Raw genomic sequence first — 10,057 nt, 5'->3', positions numbered from 1 at the left:
CCTCTGGAGATGTTTTTAAACACACATCCCAGATCCCATCCTGGCACCTCTAACCCAGTGTTTTTCAGTCTTCACTGCGTGCACGTTGGAATCACCTGAAGAGCTTTTAATATAAGCCTGCCTGGGTCCCAGCCCAGAAACTCTGATTTAATTGTTCTTGGATGCAGCCTGGATAAGAATTTTTAAGATCCCCGTGGAATTCTACTGTTCGGCCAAGGTTGAAAACTACTTTGGGTAGGCTGAATAATTGTCCCAGAGATGTCCATGTCCTAATTCCCAAAACCTGTGAATGTGTTACTTAACCTGATAAAAGGACTTTGCAAGTATGATTACATTAAGGATCTTGAGATGAGGAGATTACCTGGATATCCAGGTGGGCCCAATGTAGTACAGGTACCTTATAACTGAACATTCCAATTGCTCCCTTCCATTCCTGTGACATTGCTGTCCTTGATTTCACTTATCCATGTGTTATAATCACCCAATGCATTGTTTTTATCACTTTTACAAAAACCAGCTATCTTTTAAATAAAATATCTTATCTTACCTTTATTTCTTCTCTAATACACTTCCTTTCTTTATGTAGATTCAAATTTCTGACCTATATAATTTTCTTCTCCCTGAAGAACATCTTTTAGCATTTTTTGTAGGGCAGGTCTGTTGGCAATGAACTCCCTCAGTTTGTGTTTATATGAGAAAATCTATTTCTTTTTCAGTTTTGAAGGATAATTTGACTGGATGTAGCATTCTAGGTTGGTGGGAGTTTTTCTCTCAATACTTAAAATATTTTACTTTGTTCTCTTCTGTTTTCATGGATTCTTATCCTTGTTCCTCTGTAAGTGGAGGTATTTTTTCTTTTTTTTGTTTTGTTTTTTAACTCTGCTTAAAATTTTTCTCTTTGTTTTGGGTTTTCTGTAACTTGAATATAATATGCCAAGGTGTGCGGGTTTTTTGGTATTTATCCTCCTTAGGGTTCTCTGAGCTTCCTGGATCTGGATTTGATACTGTCATTAATTTGGGAAGCTTACAATCATATTGCTTCAAATATTTCTTTTGCGCCTTTCTTCTTTCTCCTTCTGTTATTCCAATTATGCATATTATACCTTTTGAAATCGTCCTACAGTTCTTGGACGTTCTGTTCTGACTTTTTCATTTTTTCCTTTGCATCTCAGTTTAGGAAGGTTCCACCATCCAATCTTCAAGTTCACTGATCTTTCCTTAGCCAGGCTGAGTCCACTGATGAGCCCATAAAAGGCATTCTTCATTTCTGTCTTGACTTCTAGCATTTCCTTTTGATACTTTCTTAGAGTTTTCTTCTCTCTGTTTACATTACCTGTTTTCTCTTGTTGTCTACTTTTTCCATTAGAGCCCTGAACATATAAGAGTTATTTTAAATTCCCTATTTGATAATTCTAATACCTTATGTCATATCTGAGTCTGGTTCTGACGATTGCTTTATCTCTTCAAACTGTTTTTTCTTGACTTTTGGCATGCCTTGTAATTTTTTGTTAAATGTTTCACATGCATCAGGTAATAGGAACTGAGGTATATAGGCCTTCAGTGTGAGTATTTATATTAATCTGGCAAGGAGTTGGGCTATGTTTAATGTATGCTGTAGCTATAGGTGCCAGAAGATTCCAATTCTTACAGTATCCTTGTTTTTGTCTCCCCTCTTGACCTTGGCTTCACTAAGAATTCTCTTCCCCAGAAAGAGTCTGTGTCTTACAGCTGTTTCACCTGTAATTGACAGTTATCATACTGGATCCCTATTGATGTGTGGTAAAGTCTGGGAGAGGGGAAGTGTTCTATCATCTTCCAATTAAATCTCACTAGTGTTCTGGTTGGTCTGCATCTTAGGCTTGTAATCTTCACAGAATTTCTCCACAGATACAGACTCTTTTTCTCCCTCACCCTGTCAACTGTGTCCACCACTACACTTACCCCATTCTTAGGTGAGACAGAAAGGTTAGAGGGAGCTGAAGTGAGGGGAATGCCCTTACCCCAGGCACAATATAGTAAGTCTTTTCCCCTGGAGAGTTCCCTTGGTTATGGAGAAGGCCCTGGGCATATTTCACAATAATTACTCTTTCCTTGCCTGTCATAGCCATAAGAGGATCTTTCTCAGATCTTCACCATAAGATCCTGGTGGGGTTCCCGAATATAAAGTCCATCAAGTGTGGTACCCTAGGTGTTTCTTACTATCAAATTATTCCACACTCAGCCTCTGACAATTCATCAAAAATGCCACACAAGTGTTCTATGGTTCCTGCAGCTTCTGCTCAGGGTAAACAGATCTTGGCTATGGCTCTCTGGATGTGCCTGTCTCTCTAGATTTCATGGTGGTAGTTTGTCCTGAGACCTCTGTTCTCTGATGGGTCCAATAAAAGTCACTGATTTTCAGTATGTCCAGCTTTTTCTTGTTGTAAGGATGAAAGTGCTGACTTTCAAGCTCTCTACCTATTAGAGTAGAGGTGGAAGTCCATTAGAAGATTTTCAGCACAGGAGTGATGTTATATGCTTTATGTTTTTAAAAGACCACTCTGTGCATTGTATCTCCCTTAAAAATCTCAAAAAGAAGTAGGCTGGGCCAAGGTAGCTCTCAGATATTTTAGGTTTCCTCAACAAAAACCATGTTAATTGCAACCCAACACTTATGAAATAAGTGGAAGAAGAGCATGCAATGGACATTTTAATTCCATCTGGGAACATATGGAATGTTCCGTAGAAGAGGTAATCTTGGGACATGAGGATTCATCCTGCACACAACTCCTTGGTGATGTCTTCAAACCACCTTGTCCATGTTGGCCACTAGCTCAAGTCAAAACACCTTTATGGTGGTGTCCCATAGTAAAGTGGTTTGATTGTCTAAGTAAACCCCCTCCACTCCTTTCCCCTGCTCATAGGATGATTGGTACCATCTCTATTCATTTGCTTACGTTAATTTCTTCCACCCTCCTACTGGCATGCCCGTACCTTGCCCAACACATAAGAGTCCAACTTATGTGTCACAAACCCAATGAAGCTTTCTCTAACTACAAACACTTTGTATTTTTTTCCTCCTTCTTAAATCTCTATTATGCACACAATTAATACCAAAGAATGTAGCACTGCTTTGTTCTTAATTGTACTAAGTTTTAAATTTCATCAATCACCCTAGAGTAGCCTAGCACAATGTGAACACATATTGGATGCAGAATAATTGCTTCTTTTTTTTTTTTTACATTTTTTTTTTTTTAAGATTTTATTCTTTTCCTTTTTTCTCCCCAAAGCCCCCCAGTACATAGTTGTGTATTCTTCGGTGTGGGTTCTTCTAGTTGTGGCATGTGGGACGCTGCCTCAGCGTGGTCTGATGAGCAGTGCCATGTCCGCGCCCAGGACTCGAACCAACGAAACACTGGGCCGCCTGCAGTGGAGCGCGCGAACTTAACCACTCGGCCACGGGGCCAGCCCCAGAATAATTGCTTCTTAATTGAGAAAGGGATTGATAGTGGTTTTCTTTGGTGGGCTACTGGTTTTGCAGGCTGGTGAAATTTATAACAGGGTCACAAATAATTGGGCTAATGAGATGAAAATTTACCTGCAGAGTTCAGTTCAGTTACTAATAAAAAAAGATAGTCTTTTAATGTGTTGTGTATATGTGTCTTTAGGTATCTGCATATATGCAAACATATTTTCCTTTTTTATTAAGGAGAATAAAGAGAAGTGCAACGTCCCTGCCCCATATTCTTTACCTATTTTACATTTTAATTTATGTGATTAGACCTAGCTTGTTATAAGAATGGCAGCAGCATATAAACCATAGACTAATGGAATCTGAGAGCTAGAAAGGATGTGAGAGTTCATCCCGTCCAATCTTCCTACTTAAAAAAGGGAAACAAGGGTTCAAAAAAGATTAAGGAATTTGATTGTCCACAATCAAAGTGTCAAGGTTTGGAATCCACGTTCTCTAAATTGTTTCTCTCCTCCAGAAACAATTCCCCATCGGCAGGTGCTATGTACTCCAGAGGCCTAAGGTGGATATGACAATGTGATCTTGAAGTACGGGTGTCTACCTGTTTCTTTGAGTTCTTGCTGAAATGAGATAGTGTGATATCACTTCTGCTGTCTGTTCCCAAGAGTAAAAACACAACTTGTAGACAACTATTTCAACGTGCATAGAAAATATTTACAGGCCACTTGGCTTTTCCACAGTCCTGCTGTTAATTCCTTTGTAGAAACATCTATAGCATGAAAGGTATTACACTAAGCTGTCTGTTAATGTCATAAAGAGGTCAGCCCAAGTGGGGGCCAATTTAACTATAAATGCACATTCCAAAGAGTGCCTCACATAAGAAAGGTTTTGCTTTTGCTTTTTTTTTTTAACAGAACACTAATTAACGTCAATATCTGCATGTATCCACTGATTAGAGTGCAGAAAAGCCAGCCCCAGCTAATAAAGCAAGCACACAGCATAGATAAGCCATATTAGGAAGGCAGACGGCAAGCAGCTTTGAGCTCTGGCTCTGAAGGACTTCTGTTTCAGTCTCCCTCAGTACTTTTTATTTTATTTTATATTTTTTAAGTTCTTCAAACAAACTCTTGCACCAAATAAAGAGGGAGGTTAGGAGGGCAAAAATTCCAATAATCCTGACCCTTTTGCTTAAGCCATAGCATAAATAGTGCTTCCAAACTAGAGCAGGTTTCTGATTGATTGTGCTACTTGGGTTTTTTCTTTGCCAGCCACCTGGGTGCTATTTAAATCCAATTCATTGATAGGGACTTTATGCCATTTTCTTCTGAGGGTCCTTTTTCTCCCTCATCACTCACTAAAGCAGTGAATGGAAATAGGATCGCCAATCCAGTGAGGAAGACAATAAGCAAGAACAGAAAACAGCTACCTGCCCTGAAGTTCGGACTTCAGCTGCGTCTAACTTCGTCTTCCCTCTGGTCCTTTCACTTTCATGAGCCAAACAAAGACTTTTTAAAGAATTTTAAAACATGCTCCCTTAAGGGTTTTCTTTCAAAATGAAGCCTTGCTTTAAACATCTCTTTTGTGCGTGCTCCGCGGGATGGCTGGACAATTGGACAATTTCCAATGTTGCCTCGGCCTGTATACTCTCTGTTGTATTTTCTTTTTAACAATTCCTGTCCCAAACACACTACAGAGGCAGCTGACACATAAAAACCTTCAGTAAGGTGTAGTTTTAAGGAGAGTAGCCATGGGCAGAACTTTGATTCTTTATCTCCCAACGACAGACAAACAGGCCCGCAGAAAGTCACCACCAGCCCCTGAATCGGGCGGAACAAAAACATGAGATTCAAAGGCTTCTTGCACTTTAGAAATGGGTCTTTTCCTCTCTGTTTGTTTTTCTTTTCTTTTCAGTTCCAGGTCTGTGCACTACTTGCTTTGGCCATTATGGGATTACTTAACTATCACATTTCTTATAAAATTTGTTCCTTGGTTACAAAAGCAGAAAGTATTGAAAGACAATTCCCCTCTGCCATTTCACCCAGTTCTGGGATTTAGCTGTACTTGGTCAAATCAGAAGTGTGAACCTTGTAAGTTTCACACATAATCTTTGTATTTTTCTCCCTTCAAGATTTCAAATTGATTTTTTTTTAAGTCTCTCTGTTTAACCGTTTGAAAATCTGCCAGACTGTTTTCCAAAGCAGTTGCATCATTTTACATTTCCACCAGCAATATATGAGGGTTCTGATTTCTCTACCTCTCACCAGCATTTGTTATTATCTGTCTTTTTTACTATAGCCATCCTAGTGAATACTAAATAATATCTCATTGTGAGTTGCATTTCCTTGATGACTAATGATGTTGAACATCATTTCCTGCACTTATTGGCTATTTGTATATCTTCTTTAGAGAAATGTCTATTCAGATCCTTTGCCCATTTTTTAATTGTGTCGTCTTTTTATTACTGAGCTGTAATAATTCTTTATATATTCTAGACACAAGCCTCTTATCAGATGCATAATTGGAAAAACTTTTCTCCCATTCTGTGGGTTGTCCTTTCACTTTCTTTATGGTGTTTTTTCAAACACAAAAATTTTTATTTTGATGATGTCACAGATGCGTCCTTGCCCCCAGGCTCTCACTGAACTTGAAGCCAGAAGTTCACGTTCATACCATTTCAATGGATCCACTTCTCAGCTAAGAATCATTTTAATGATTGCAAGAGAATGGTTAAGAAGCACCCCATAGTGAGCTTTGAGCAAAACTTTATTTCAAGATATCTCAGGAGTACAGCTTTTCTCCCCCTAAAACCTATGTCTGAGGTCTGCTGATTACCGGACTCCACAGAAAGGACAAACAGCAGATTTCAAGCCTGGGCCACAAGTGGACATTTGCCCTTAAGAGTTCATCCAAATAAGCCCTGGTTGCTGCAACTAGTGCCATTCAGAATTATGGATTTTATTCAGTTTGAACGGGACTTCAAGATAAGAGATGCTGTTTGTAAAATGCAGCCAAAATTCAATCAAAAAGTTGGTTTCACACTTATTTGTTTGATAAGGTTAACATTGGGCAATTTTCTTTAACTGAACTCAGTTAAGTGAGTTGTGCAGATACCAACCAAATAATACAGATTCTCAAAAGCCAAGTTACTAATTTGAGTTGTTTCAGTTAGTAGTGCTATTGACAGCTTTTCCAACAAAGGAGAAAGAAGACTGAAATGGATTTAATGAGTCTAGGATATGTGGTAAGCCAGGACTGGGTCATTATACTCTAAAGTTCACTCTCTGTAAACAGATCAATTTCTCACAGCACTTGTTTTGTTAGGGGGAATAGTAGTGATGCCAGGTAGGGCTATAATCATTTGTTCTGCTGCATGACCACAATATATCTTTTTTGTTTTCTCCCTGTCACAGCAGCCTTGATCATGTAAGAGCCATACCTAAAAGTGACCACTCACAGTCTCACTGGATGAATTAAGCCTGCTGTGATGAAAAGGATGACTACAGCCTCACTATGCAGGTAGAAACAGGCAATGCAGTGCTGTTGGTAGATTACCCCCCAAAATTCCAACCATTTCTTCTGCCAATGGCAAAGATTTCTAAGAAACTATGGAAACCAGGAAAATGCCTTTAATTATATTGGGGGTTTGTTTTTCCAGATCCCCCCCCCTTTTTTTTATTACTAAGGAAGATTTACCCTGAGCTAACATCTGCTGCCAATTTTCCTCTTTTTTGTATGTGAGCCACCACCACAGCATGGCCACTGACAGACAAGTGGTGTAGGTCTGTGCCCAGAAAATGAAGCCAGGCCGCTGAAGCAGAACATGCCAGACTTAAACACTGGGCCACTGGGGCTGGCTCTCCATATCCTTTTTAAATAAAAATTCCCACTGCCTCCCATCAAGAAAAAATAAGGAAAACAGGTAAGTCAAAGCTACATGCGCAATTCTATAATTCTGCCCTCATCGTCCAAAACATAGTCCGTGGGGGATTTTGCAGAGCAGAAAGGGGAACTTTCACTAGAATCACAAATGTGATATTGAGGAGCATCTTTTACTTTTTCAATAAAAACTTCAGGATCTTTGAAAAATTGTGTCTCAAATTCATGACCATGTTCAGAAGAAAATATCAGGGTTGTTGGCAGAGCAAAAGTTGCTACATTATAGTAATAACCCCTTGGGTTCATACAACTCTGCCAACATCAAGCGCATTTGAGAATATTGTATTTTTCATGCCCCCAAGACCCCAAGAGGAAGGAATGATTCTACCTGTCGTAGACTCTGAAGCTGAAACACAGAATATTTCAACAACACAAGTAATGAATAGCTCTTGGATTGCTTTATCCCTTGCTGTTTCTAGACTTCCTGACTTCTACACCTTCCCCTTCCCTGCACTTCTCCCCTCCAACTCCTCAGTCTGGGTAAACCATTCAGGGAAACAGCTCTCTACTCCACACACTGTAGTTTGCTGACCCCCCGCCCCAGTGGACTATTCTTGAGTCAGTAACTCAGATGTAACTATCTGGTAGAGACTAGTACCATCTGTTCAGGTCACCTTACTCAGAGTCCAGACAAACTCACCAAGCTCTAAGGTTGCTGTTTATATCTCTACAGCTGTCAGCCAGAGGGCCCAGAGACCTGCAGTCAGCAACACCCCCCAACAGACACTCACTACATTGCTTTCTATTGTCCTGCCCAGAAATGACCCCTCTGCCAGAATCACCTCTCTCTTCCTTCTGTTCTAGATTATACCTGGACACACCTGGAAGTTATGGCAACCATCTGTCATTATCCCCCGGCTAGGCAGAGGGAGTTTACAGTTTGTGATATTCTTCCACTTGCTAGGTCTTCTTCCAAGAAGCAAATCCCTGCACACACATGCCTATCCTCAGCCCTCTAGGGTCAGTGAAGCTTCCGAGGAGGCTGGTCCACTTGCCCAGGATCCAGTTCCACTAACACAACCAGTAAAGCTGTGCAATAACAGGAGACGAGATTAGAGTCAGGCAGATCTAGGTCTGAGTCCCGGCTCTAACATGACTTAAGCTTGAACAAAAGACATAATCTCCATGGGCCCAGTGTCCACATCTTAAAAATAGCACTACTACTGTGACAGATTGTGGTGAGGAGTCATAGAGATGCTGGGTGTAAAGCACTGAACACAGCACCTGACGTCTAATGATCAGTGAATGGTCTCCAAGGCTGTTGTGAATACATGAAACTGTGCTTTCCATAGACCTGCCCATAGCTGTGAGCTGTGAGCCCCCCCAGAAATTGTTCTGTGTCTGGGATTTCGCCTATCTCAGGAAACCACCAAAGGTTAGAATCCAACAATTTAAAACACATGATTCATGGCAGCATACCCTGACTAAATGACTCCCTAACCCATTAAACTCTTAGAAGCTGAGTGAGCAAACCTAAGCACATACCACATAGTCCCTATTACTCCAAGAAGCATTTATTGAGCACGAACTGGATGTAAGGCATTCTGCTTATTGCTTCTAGGAAAGCCAGGACTGATAAAGTACATTTGCTTTTCTCAAGGAACTATAATCTACTGAGGGAATTAAACATACAGTTATATGTAATGGTGACAGAAAAATGCAATCCAAAATAACAGATCCACAGAGCCCCTTCAGAAAGCACAGCCCTCCATGGGCCTTACACGGGCTCGTCAAGGACTGACACCCACGGGTTATGCCTCAGGCCCAGAAGTAAAGCACAGCAAAGAGGAGATACAAGCGCTAACTCCTCTGGGTAGAGAAACTGACAACCCTCATCCCCCAACCCCAGCCCACCTTACTGGACTTTCTGCTCTCCGAGTGTGAGTGGGATATGGTACAGCTGCCAAATATTTGTGTTCTCCCACATGTGCCTTCCATCTACTTGGACTCAGGAAGGCCCTGAGACATACAGCCAAACCTGTTTTCCTCTGTAGCCCTGCATCTTTCTGGATGTCTGGTAGACCCCTCGTCCAGGACCCTGCAGCCCTTTGCAAACATGACCAAGACGTCTGCTTCCAACGAAGGAGGAGTCTGCACATTCTTTCAAAAGTCCAAGTGTCGTATGAGTTAATAAAGTAAAGGCTGAGAGTGACAAGGTCATTCAAGGGCATGGACAGGAATTATGGGACATATGGGCCCATTTGGACAGCTCAGCCAAGAAATGAGCAAATCCTGACTGATGGTGTCCCGTGGAGCCTCAGCTCCTTCCTATCAGCCTGCAAGGGAGTTGGCTCTTCTTTCTCCACTCCTGGTGAGGCTGCAAATGCCAGCCCCAATCTGGACAGAAGACACGCCTCGGTTAGCACCCAGGTTAGAAGAGGCAGTGAGCAGCTCCTCTCTGGCCTGCTGAGGCACTCACAGAGGGGGCCCAGGTTTAGAGAGCAGCATCTGGTGCCCTCTCATCATTCACACCTAGCTCCACAGCCTCAGGATCTGCATCCACCAGCCTGGAAAACTCCTCCGATTACACAGCTGGTGGCCCTGTCAAGAAATGGAAGCATCTCCACCGGTTTCCCCCTCCAGTGCAGCATTCCCCAGCCAAGCCCCTCCCCCATCCCTGCAACACCTTCTACACACAGGCCAAAGATCCTTCTAAAGCAAAGTGCTGAT

This window comes from Equus caballus, chromosome 14, assembly GCF_041296265.1.
Source record: "Equus caballus isolate H_3958 breed thoroughbred chromosome 14, TB-T2T, whole genome shotgun sequence".
Taxonomy (NCBI): Eukaryota; Metazoa; Chordata; class Mammalia; order Perissodactyla; family Equidae; genus Equus; species Equus caballus.
This window is presented reverse-complemented; position numbering follows the sequence as displayed.